This window comes from Salvia hispanica, chromosome 5 (genome assembly GCF_029641045.1).
Source record: "Salvia hispanica isolate PSC_SH4W2 chromosome 5, Shi_PSC_v1, whole genome shotgun sequence".
Taxonomy (NCBI): domain Eukaryota; kingdom Viridiplantae; phylum Streptophyta; class Magnoliopsida; order Lamiales; family Lamiaceae; genus Salvia; species Salvia hispanica.
In genome coordinates this window covers 42,755,954-42,768,249 of record NC_142696.1, presented here as the reverse complement: position 1 = coordinate 42,768,249, position 12,296 = coordinate 42,755,954, and the positions used below count along the sequence as shown (strand labels likewise).

General features: G+C 38.8%; 1 pseudogene across 1 annotated transcript; it reads right to left on the bottom strand.

Annotated features, from left to right (window-relative positions):
- Positions 1–6,084: 6,084 nt before the first annotated feature.
- On the bottom strand, positions 6,085–7,184 carry LOC125189299 (mitochondrial outer membrane protein porin 4 pseudogene; annotated as a pseudogene). The gene is made up of 3 exons (XR_016130786.1): positions 7,097–7,184; positions 6,697–6,895; positions 6,085–6,580 (listed from the first exon to the last, which is right to left on the bottom strand). The product of XR_016130786.1 is annotated as a mitochondrial outer membrane protein porin 4 pseudogene (transcript).
- Positions 7,185–12,296: the final 5,112 nt, after the last annotated feature.

Sequence of the window (12,296 nt, the reverse complement as noted above, 5' to 3'; positions counted from 1 at the left end):
TAATGCAGTTATCACTTAATCGTTACCGGAGCGTTACCGCGGCCGCTCGGCGAGGTAAGAATCAAATCGAGCTTTCTTTTTTCATTTTCATTTTTCTAGTTACATGCTCTTTAATCATAGCTTTCATTAATCGTTAGACGCTAAAAATGATTTAAAATCTTTTCTGTGGTAAGTGCCTTCATAAATTGCTCATAATGATTTAGATACATGTTTTTTTGGGAAATATATAGGATCTATGTTGGAGGAGTAATTAAGTTTGGAGGAAATATTTGAGAGGAGAATGGATGGAATATGTAGAAATGGTTTAGGAGATGTTTTGATGTGGGGAAGAAAGGAACACTCAATTTCTTCAAACTTTCTCAACTTCTCAACTTCTACAAAATGTTACAACTCTCCCCTATTTATAGGGATTCACTTCACATTCTAGAATTCTCTATAATATTTTTATATCTAGATTTTTTCTCCATAAAAATCTAGATATTTTCCTAACATTCTAGGAAATTCTACTAAAATATCTAAATATTTTAATACATCCTAATTCTAGAGAATTCTACAAAATATCTATAATCTAGAGAATTCTCTTAAAATATCTAGATATTTTAATACCTATTAATATCTAGATAATTCTATTACAAAATCAAGTTTAACTATTTATTCCAACAACCCCCCCCCCCCTTAAACTTGATTTGTCATTCCGAGCAACGTCCTGATCTTGATAAAGTCTTCGTACTTGAGGGGCTTTGTGAAAATATCGGCAACTTGATCTTGCGATTTCACATACTCGACTAGGATCTCCTGATTTGCAACGCAGTCTCTGATGTAGTGGTAGCGGGTGTCGATGTGCTTGCTTCGGTTGTGGAACACTGGATTTTTGGATAGCGCAATCGCCGACTTGTTATCCACACAAATAGTTGTTGGCTCCTTTTGTGGCCACCCGAGCTCCGATAATAAACTTCTGAGCCATACTGCATGACAAACACTGAAGGTGGCTGCCACATATTCGGCTTCGCATGTTGATAATGTGACAATGGGCTGCTTCTTAGACATCCAAGTGAAGGCTGTGTCTCCCATGTAAAACACATATCCACTTGTACTCTTTCGGTCGTCGTTGTTTCCAGCCCAATCACTATCACTGTAGCCAACAAGTCTATAATCGTTAGCAACTGAATATAATAGGCCATAGTCGATCATACCTTTGAAATATCAGAGTATTCTCTTTGCTGCCTTGAAGTGGGTAGTGGTTGGATTCTCCATATAGCGACTTATGAGTCCTGTAGCGTACAATATATCTGGCCTTGTGCAAGTTAAGTACCGTAGGCTTCCAACCAAGCTCTTGTATAGCGTCGGATCCACCTTTTCTTCTTTATCGTTTTTTGATAGCTTGATCCCGCATTCCACCGGTGTACTGATTGGTTTGCAGTCCTCCATTTTGAACTTCTTCGGGATCTCCTTTGCGTAGTGTTCTTGTGTGATGAATATTCCTTCTTCTTGTTGCTTTACCTCCACTCCGAGGTAGTATGCCATCAGCCCGATGTAAGCACACTATTAAGATATCATTTCCTTTACTTTTCACATAGAGTGCGTGCTCATGTGGGCATTTGGTGAAGCCGTTATCTTCAAGATATTTGTCGATCCTGGTATTCCACGCTCTCGGTGCTTGCTTTAGCCCGTACAAGGCTTTCTTCAACTTCAACACTTTGTCTTCTTGGCCTTTCACCACATAACCATCAGGTTGCTTGATGTAGACTTCTTTATCAAGAAATCCATTCAAGAAAGCCGACTTTACATCCATTTGATAAATCTTCAATCTATTCTGGGCTGCAAGAGATAGTATTAGTCTAAGAGTTTCTAAGCGAGCAACAGGAGCAAATACCTCGTCATAATCGATTCCAGCTCTTTGGCTATATCCTTTTGCGACGAGTCTAGCTTTATATCTTTCAACTTCACCGTTGGAATTCTTCTTGATTTTATACACCCACTTGACTCCAATGGCCTTGTGTCCTTTTGGTAGTGTCACCATCTCTCACGTGTCATTCTTCTCGATGGCTTTGATCTCTTCATCCATCGCGACTCGCCAATTTGCACTTGTTGTAGCTTCTTCAAAGCTAATTGGTTCACAATCAGCAAATAGGCAAAGTAAGGTGAAATCTTCTAACCTTTCGGTGTCTTCATACACCCCATCCAAACTTCGTGTGCGCTCTATGGCTCTTTCATTCAAGAAAGATGGTGGTGAGCTTCTGACAACCGATGTAGGAGATATAGGTGGAGTTGTTTGTTCTTGTTGCTCCTCTCCCGTCTGCTCGCTTGTTCTTTGTTCTCCAAACGGAGTTATGAAGGTGGAGCCATTGTCCGAGCCGAAATCCCATACTCCTTCTTCATCGAACTCCACATCTCGGCTAATCATGGTTTTCTGCGAAGTTGGATCATATAACTTATAGCCTTTAGTGTTAGAGTCGTACCTGATGAAGATGTATGGTTTGCTTTTGTCATCGAGTTTGCTCCTCGTCTGATCTGGTACATAGGCTTTGTTCCCGAACACTCTTAAGTGAGCGATCCCTGGCTTTCTTCCGCTCCAAGCTTCTTGAGGAGTCATTCCCCGTACACTTTTTGTTGGGGACCTGTTAGACTAACAGGTACACGGCGCATGCCGCTGCTTCTGCCCAAAGCTCTTTCGGAAAATTCTTCGTCTTTAGCATGCTTCGTGTCATCTCAACGATGGTCCTGTTCTTTCGTTCAACCACTCCATTCTGCTGGGGGGGATCTCGGAACTGTTAGCAGCCGTCGAATTCCGCTTTCTTTGCAAAATTCCAGAAACTCCCTAGATGTGAATTCTCCACCTCGATCGGTCCTCATTGCTTTGATTTGTAGACCGCTTTCTTTCTCGACGGCCGCCTTGAACTTCTTGAATGCGTCAAATGCTTCTGATTTCTGCTTCAAGAAGTATACCCACATTTTTCTTGAAAAATCATTAATGAAAAGTAGGAAATAGTTATTTTTACCGAGGGAGGTTGGCTTGATTGGTCCACACACGTCTGCATGGATTAACTCCAGTGGCTTCTGAGCTCTCGAACTTGACTCCTTTGGGAATGGCTTTCTGAATTGCTTCCCAACTAGGCATCCCTCACAGAGTTGATCGGGGTGCTCGATGGGTGGTAATCCTCGTACCATTTCTTTATTTGATAGCAATTTCAAGCTACCAAAATTCAGGTGCCCAAATCGAAGATGCCATAGCCAAGACTTATCTTTATAACATGCTTGAAGGCACTTCACCACATCATTTTGAACATTTAATAGAAACATCCTATTCTTGGACATTGGCACTTTGACAATTAAATTATTTTTGCCATCTCTTATTGAAAGGCTATAATCTTTCATGTGAATGTTATAACCTTTCTCTAAGAGTTGTCAAAGACTCAATATATTATTTCTCATATTGGGCACATAATATACGTTAGAAATAAAATCATGAGCTCCATTCTTCAAACGAATTAGAATCTTGCCTTTTCCTTTAACTGGAATTTTAGATTCATCACCAAAGGAGACGTTGTCACTTACTGATTCATCAAGCTCCACGAACATGCTCCTGTTCCCGCACATATGGTTGCTCGCTCCTGTGTCGAGGTACCACATATCATCTTTTCTTCCAGCTTCTCCTTTATAGGCTAGAAGAACACATCCATTTTCTTCATTCGTATTCTCCACATAATTGGCATTCTCTTCAACTTTTGATTTTTTCTCTCTGCACTCGGAAGCATAGTGCCCATATCTATGACAATTATAACACTCTATTGAAGATTTATCGTACCTCGACTGTGGATTGCTCCTTCCTCGTCCCATATTTGGGAACTCCTTTCTTTCTTCATTGTTGGAGAAATATCCTCGTCCACGTCCACGTCCACGAGCATATCCTCGACCACGACCACGACCACGATCTTGTCGTTGTCTGTGACCTCTTCCTTGTGGGCCACCACCATTGCTCGAGCTTTCTTCTTTCTCCTTTGGGCTTACTTGCAGCTTCAAAAGTTGCTCCACATTTTCTTGTTTCTTCTTTTGTTTCTCCTCATATGCTTGTAGCGAACCCAATAAGTGATCGATGGTCATTTCCTCCAAATCTTTTGTTTCTTCTATTGTAACTACTATGTGCTCAAAATTAGGGGTTAGAGAGCGCAATATTTTCTCCATGATTCTAACATCCTCCAATTTTTCACCATTTCTTTTCATTTGATTTGACACCGCCAAGACTCTTGAAAAATAATCTGAAATTGATTCGGACTCTTTCATATGTAAAGATTCAAATTCCCCTCTTAAAGTTTGGAGGCGTACCTTCTTTACTCGCTCCGCACCAACACATGAGATTTGGAGTTTCTTCCACGCTTCTTTGGCGGTGCTTGCACTCGAGATCTTCTCGAAATCGTCGTCCCCTAAAGCTTGGTAGATGAGATAGAGAGCCTTCTTGTCTCTCTTTCTCGCATCTCGCAATCTATCCCTTTGTTGTTGGGATAGATCGGTCTCGTCTTGTGGCTCCTCGTAGCCATTCTCCACGATCTCCCAAAGGTCGTGGGCTCCCAATAACGCTTTCATCTTGATACTCCAATTATCGAACTTCTCTTATTGAGCATGGGGACTTGGAACGACGGCAAGTTAGCCATACTACAGGTAGGAACTTATGGCTCTGATACCACTTTGTTGGAAATATATAGGATCTATGTTGGAGAAGTAATTAAGTTTGGAGGAAATATTTGAGAGGAGAATGAATGGAATATGTAGAAATGGTTTAGGAGATGTTTGGATGTGGGGAAGAAAGGAACACTCAATTTCTTCAAACTTTCTCAACTTCTCAACTTCTACAAAATGTTACAACTCTCCCTTATTTATAGGGATTCACTTCACATTCTAGAATTCTCTATAATATTTTTATATCTAGATTTTTCTCCATAAAAATCTAGATATTTTCCTAACATTCTAGGAAATTCTACTAAAATATCTAAATATTTCAATACATCCTAATTCTAGAGAATTCTACAAAATATCTATAATCTAAAGAATTCTCTTAAAATATCTAGATATTTTAATACCTATTAATATCTAAATAATTCTACTACAAAATCAAGTTTAATTATTTATTCCAACAGTTTTCAACAATCCTTGACATGATTTTTGCCTTCATAAATTGGATTTACATGCTTTTCATTAATTTTATCTTTTCATGTTTGGGATTTTTTCATTTTCTTTTTTTCTGTGTTACCGGAGTTTACAATGGAGTTTACAACTTAGCATTGTTATTTACTGTTGGGATCTTCATTTTCAGTTTTCTGTACTTCGCATTGTTATTTACATGTTTAGATCATGATTTTATCTTTTTTTTCTTGAATAGGTTGAAACCATGACCTTCTTCAACTGGCTCGCAAGTGTAGACAAGCCGAAGAACAAGTAAATAACTATAACACAATTGTCGCTGACTGTGAAAAGCGGCTAGCTGAGGCGAAAATTAATCAACAGTTATCAGCAACGGCTCAGAAGGTTGCAATTAGAAACCTCGCTAAAAAGAGGAGGCAAATCACTGAAGTAGGTAGGGTGGCGGTTACCAGTCGGGAGGAGGTTGATGAGGTCTTCATAAGTATTAGAGACCATGGCATGGGATGCACTGTCGTCTGCAACTCGGAAGCTCTGAAGGTATACGCGACAGAAAAGGGCCTTACCAGCAGAACGCTTGTCGAAGAAGCTGCTGATATTGCTGTAATAGTACCTGTCAACCAAGCAGCACCTCGCAACCAATGATTACATTCTTGTTGAATACTATGTCTCTGGGTTTTTTCAGTTGCTACTGGTTCAGCTTTCGTGGGCTTCTTATATAAAAATCTGATTCGAAAGTCATGTCTCTTGATTTTTATATCATTTTGAATTACTTGTGAAATCACTCTCACATTGTGTGTGTCTCAAAAAAAGGATCAGATTATGTATAAAGGTTTTCATTACAGTGATTGACTTTTTAATCATACAAATCTGCTGGATGGTCCAACGCCATGATTATCTTTCCTTCAAGCAATTCCTTCAGTTGAGAAAAAAAAAAAATGAGTACCAATGGAAAGAAACAACACTTAAAATCCCAGTTGGGAAAATGAGTACCATTATACAACAAATATCCAATTTCTGGAAACGAATTCATCCAAAATTATCACCATCATTTCAATGTTTGTAAAAAACGGGTATTGTTTCCCGGTCAATAAAAATCGTTAAGCGCCTCAAGCTCAATGACTATTTGTTCAAAAATCAAACCTCATAATGTTAAAAATCAGGGCTTGAGAGCAGAGCTGTGTTGATGGCCTTGGTATCATACTCTGCTGAAAACGTTACAAGTGACTTAGGCCTCCATTCCCGTTGGCTAGATATAGCAATCTTACCATCATCGGAGAATCTTGTCTTCATTGATGTGAGACTATCAATCTTATGGACGCTTCCCAGGCTGAAGCTATTCTGAAAATTGGATAATCTGTGTGTCATCTCAGCAGTAACTTCTGTTCCCATCAAAGGGTTAACCACGTGTCCATAAGAAGCCTTCACAGTTTGTCCCTTGTCAATCCTTGTAAACAAGAAAAGGTACATAGAGAAATCAGTAACAACTAGTAATATTTTTGTAGAATAAATACAAAGGGATTCAAAATATGAATTGTAGACTTTCGTAGAACTGTTGCATACAGTAAAACAGCAGCAGAAAAGTCTTGTTTGTTGAAGCTTATTCCAGCATTGTATTTGGTAAAAGATGACGAAGAGGTATCAAATCCAACTTCACCACCAATAGCAATATCTTTGGAACCTATTGCTGCAGAAACCTCCAGTTGAGGACTCGGGTTCAAGCCAATACTAGAATTAAAGGGTAATGCACATCGAGCTGAAACTCAACAATATATGAGCTCCCTATATATCCAAAAGATATTAGCAAAGATGCTAAACATTTGAACATAAAACATTATTGCATTGTATAAACAGAAGATGTCAAGAACAAGTTGCAACAATATTGCTAAAGATTGAAAAAAAGAACAAGACATATGATTGTGCAATTCCCAGTGGAAGACTAGGATCGCCGACTAGCAGCGACCAGAGGCAGCGACGCCGATTGCGATGGAATCTGTGTGAGCTTCAGAGGAGGGAGAGAGGAGAGGGAAAGGCAAGGGTTTTAAGGGCATCTCCAGCCCATACTGCAAAACGAAAATTTGAGGGAAGAATCACCTCCAACCAAGCACCAAGACGCATGCAAATTGTCCTTTTTTGCGTTTTTGGAACATTGTTACGGCAAAGAGCTACTGCATTTCACTTTTTTAAGTTCCTGGAAATTTCAATTGGCCCCCTCATCCTTTGTATTTTGGAATGGAAGCAGCGATTTTGGAGAGCTGTAGATGGTTGAAGAAGTTGTGTAGGAAATTTGAGATGCAGAGCAGAGAACGAAAAATAGAAGGGGAAGAAGAAGATACGGCGTTCGGAGAGAGAGAGTAAATTAGGTTTAAAATATATTTAATGGCATGGACTAATTAATGGGATGGGCTAAGTAAACTAAATAAAAATTTATGGTATAATTAATTATTATATGTATAAATGTAATGATGCATAGTTTTATCAAATAATTAGTTTAAAAATTTAATTGATATTTAGTTTATTTTATATAAATTATTAGTATTAATTATTTATTTTGTGTGATTTGTGAAATTATATTTAACATAATTTATTGAGTATTAGTAGTACTAATTATTTATTTTGTATGATTTGTGGTATTATATTTAATATAATATTTAATATTATAATACAATAAATTTAATAATAAAACAATATTTAGTAATAAATTATTTAATTATATTTGGGAAATTATTGATCAAGTGTTATGGGGTTAATGTGTAATTTAAATAAATAGGTAAGATTGAAAAAGTAAAAAAAATAGGTGAATATGGAATATTCTTTTGGGTTTGGTGTAAATGGGTTGGAGTAGAATTACTGTTTGATGTGACAGAACTGACAAAATGGGTTTGGGTTTGGTGTAAATGGGTTGGAGATGGCCTAATGATGCTGAAAAACGGAAATTTGCAGTAGAAAACACCTCCAATCGTTCTCAAAAACGCATCCCAAATTGTCCTTTTTTGCGTTTTTGGAACTGTACTACGACAAAGATGCAGTAGCACTGTAGCTACTGCATTTCACTTTTTGAAGTTCCTGGAAATTGCAATTGGCCCCCTCATCCTTTGAATCTTTGAATGGAAGCAGCGATTTTGGAGAGTTGTAGGTTGTGGGGGGAATTTGAGATGCATAAAAGAGAACGAAAAATCAGAGAAGGGGAGAGAAGAGGAAGAAGAAGATACGGCGCTGGGAGAGAGAGAGAGAGAGTAAATTAGGTTTAGGGCCCGTTCGCTTGCTCATATTTCGAAATGCATGAAACAAATCCGGCTGTAATTAAATCTTCATGGCCCCACCACCTGCGAAATAATTGTAGGCGTTCGGTTATACACAATTGAGCTCCCAGTTTTGGAAGACATGCGATGACTTTGACTACTTTGTCCTCCATAACGTAGCGGTGTACCTAATATACCCTCATCCCATAAGCGGCAAAATCAAAACGAAAATATTGAAATGCCCTCAAAAATGAAATTTTCAGTATGGCGGCAAATGGGTGTCTATAAATACTGTTCGTCCTTGCCAACAGATTCATGCTTTGACGGTCTTGGTTTTGGTATGTATCCCGCGAGATGAAATTCGTATCATATGTATTCACTTCTTATGATTTTCATTCTTGCTTTCTGGTTGTGTTCTCAGTGTGCTATGTCGTCTGCAGTGGGAGCTTCGGCGTCACGACGGCCGGTGGAAGTGATCCTTCTGGTATATCTATTTTAGTTGAAATAATTTGTCGGCTAATCAGATATTGTTGTCCATATTTTGATTACGGGTGTGTTATGCAGGCGTGGTTCCACAAAAACGAACTCGGAAGTATAAAAAAGGGGATAACACACGCCGTCTGTGGTCTCATCGCGAAGAAGAAATTTTAGCAGCTACTTTGGTCGAGCTTGTTGCGCTGGGGTGGAAATCAGACAACGGCTTTCGAACTGGATACCTTCAAAGATGTGAGGATAGTATCAGGCAAGAATTTCCTACCTCCGACATCAAAGGTTCACCGCATGTTGTGTCCACAGCATGGAAAGCAAGCTACACAAGCCTGCGCAATATCCTTGAAAGGACCGGAGTAGGGTTCCGTTCAAACGGTGATTACAAAATAGACATCGACAACGAGCAGTGGGAGCACGTCGTTAAGGTAGAAACATTGCATATATGTGTGTGCTTTATGTTTAATACAGAGCTTATGTCTTATTATAGTTTCATGCGAACTTTAACAGTTAGATTCGAAAGCGAAATTCATGCGCCATAAGTCATGGCCTCTGTGGGAAACTTGGAAGGTAATTTTTGGGAAAGACCGTGCCACTGGCGGAGGGGCAGAGAATATATTTGTTGCAGCAGTGCGCCTGCGCGATTCTGACGGGGGTGATAGTCAGTGTGACGAGAGTAACTCCCAGACCCCCAACGTGTCAGCCCCCTTTGTTGAACATGACCCACCGCCGGATGAACTTATTGGCGATCACGTTAGTTCCGGTGCCAGTGACAAGCAAACCGGGGTTCCCAAAACAGGGGGTGAAAAAAGAAAGGTACCTCATTCGTACGAACTTCTTATGGACTTCTTGTCAAATTTACATGCTGAGACTAACTCAAGGTTGGAAGTTCTGTCATCCAAAATTGGTTACGACTTCGATCTAGACCAGGCTCGACAAATTGTCTTTCAGAAGTTGAATGAAGTTGAAGGACTCACAACTCGCCCAAAATACCGATTTTGCAATATCTTGGGTGATAAGACGCAACGTCTTGAGGTTTTTATGGGGATGACTGGGCCTGACCGGCTGGGCTATCTCCTTGTTGTACTGGAGGAAGAGAGATGAGTACCTTCATGTTGTTTTGTTTGTAATCGACTATAGTCTTCGTATCGGACATTTGCTTTTTGTGCTTGCCTTCAGTTATGTTGTGTTTCATTTTGGTATCGTTTTGTATTTCGTAGCCCATCAACCTCTTGGTTGGTGTATGGATCGGTATTGTATGGTTACTCCAAACTAAATGAGAGAGTCAAATGCTTTTTAACCCATTTACTTTTTTGAATTGATTGGAAATTAGACAACAATGAGGTTATTTGGGTAATTTTGTAGGAGTGAATTTCTTACCTCACCATTTAGGCTACGTTTGGTAGCTATGTTTCGCCTAGAAAAGAGATTAATCCTGGTTTATTTGTGTGTTTGGTAGTTTTGTTACCAAACATTGTAGCCCGTGTTTTGTATCCGGCTCGCACAAAACCCAACCAAAATCCTATGTTTTAGTCATATTTGTAACTACCCAAAATTCCATGTTATTTATCATGGAAGCCTAGTTAATTTAGCAAAATACAATTATACCCGTCAAAATGTATAACCCCTAAATAAAAAAGAATGCAGACACCATTCTCTTCTTCACAAAAATAGCGATAGAGAGCTCTTCCTAAATTCTCTCAATCTGTCTCCCCTCCATTTCTTCCGGCGACCCGAAAGCTTCCGGCGACTCGAAAGCTTCCGGCGACTACAAGCTCTCGATGGCAGGAATTTCTGAATTAAGGTTCGGATTTTTGGCAATTATTCTTCTTGATTGAAACGGCTGAAATACCTTGGAAACCCCCTCCAAAGCTTCCGGCGACTACAAGCTCCCGACGGCAGGAATATTTGTATGAATGTAGTTACCTAAAATGTTGTCCACTACCTCAATCATAGTAAAATAGACGAGTAATTAAATAATTTTGACCAAATTTTTAGTAAGACATGGATCTTTAAAATAGGCATTAATTTAGGGACTTCTAATCATTCTTATTTTCATGTGAAATCTGCACGCCATTTACAGAGATAAAATTTCCACTTCTCAATCCATATTTGGGCAAAATGAGGATAGTTTAGTAATTAACTTAAATTATTTAGGATAACTTTGGCAATCATCATTTAATCCTTGATTGTGACTTTTTTTACCAAACACTACAATAAGATAACTCATATATATCTTAATCTATTAAACACCCAATATATGTCAATTAACTAATTGAAATTATGATTACTATCATAATGGTATCATGTCTAGTCGAAACATGACATAGCTACCAAACGAGCCCTTAAGATACGTAAACTGTACAATATGGAGAGATTGCTAAACTAAAGAAATGGCCTCAATTCGCCGGCCTTGGCCCAATACTTGGGCCTTATAGAAATGAAAAGAGATGAACCAAACATGTTATAGATAAAGATAAGGCCTAGTTAAGGTGCCTAAATGACCAACCAAACACACCTTATATCGTAGTACTCCTCAGATTATTTGTTTTTGTCAATATGCTGAAGGACCCGAGCTATTATAAGCCTATTTTACTCAGCTGGTTGAAGAAATACTATATAATGAAAAGTGTGTGAAAAAGGTCATTTGTGCGAGATGTATCTATAACTATCTAAAGTGGCAGTTGTGGAGATATTAACAAAAATGCCACTGAAAGTAGTTTGGGCGGGAAAACAAAGTCTATTAATTAGGAGTAAAATATTCATCATCATGATGAGAAATGCGGGGAAGTGCAACAGCCTATACTTTAATATTTTTAACACCACTTTCCGATAAAACACACCTCAGCTGCAGGCCTATTACAGTGAGAGAATCAAAAATATATCCGCTTCTTCATAGAGTACATATCACAATAAAATTCACATATACCCTCCATTTTCTTCTTCAGATTAATTCAAAGATCCGATTTTTAGCTACTCAAGAAAAAGGAAAGGAAAGAGAAAGAGAGAAGTTGACGCCGGTGATGCTCGACATGAGATGGCGAGGCGGCGAGAGAGGACAAGTGAGGGAAAAGAGAAAAGCGCCGACGTCGGGAAATGATGAAGCTGGTGTTCAGCACGATGGTAAGGGGGAGAAGATGATTTGGTGAGCGCAGCAGCGCGGTGTCGCCGGCAAGTTGGTGGGTGCAGTGGCGGTGAGCGGGTGACGGCAAGTGGGAGAGGAGATGTGGAGGCGTGGTTTAGTGTATTAGGTTAATTTGTTTTATATGGGCTTTTATTTTGATACATAATTTTAATTTTGGACTTTTATTTTGGGCTTTTAATTATACTAATATATGGTCTTTTATTAATATACTACTGTACATAATTTCATTTGATCGTTGCAAGGCATAATAATATAGTAAGTATATATTTATATTTAAATATATTAATTTA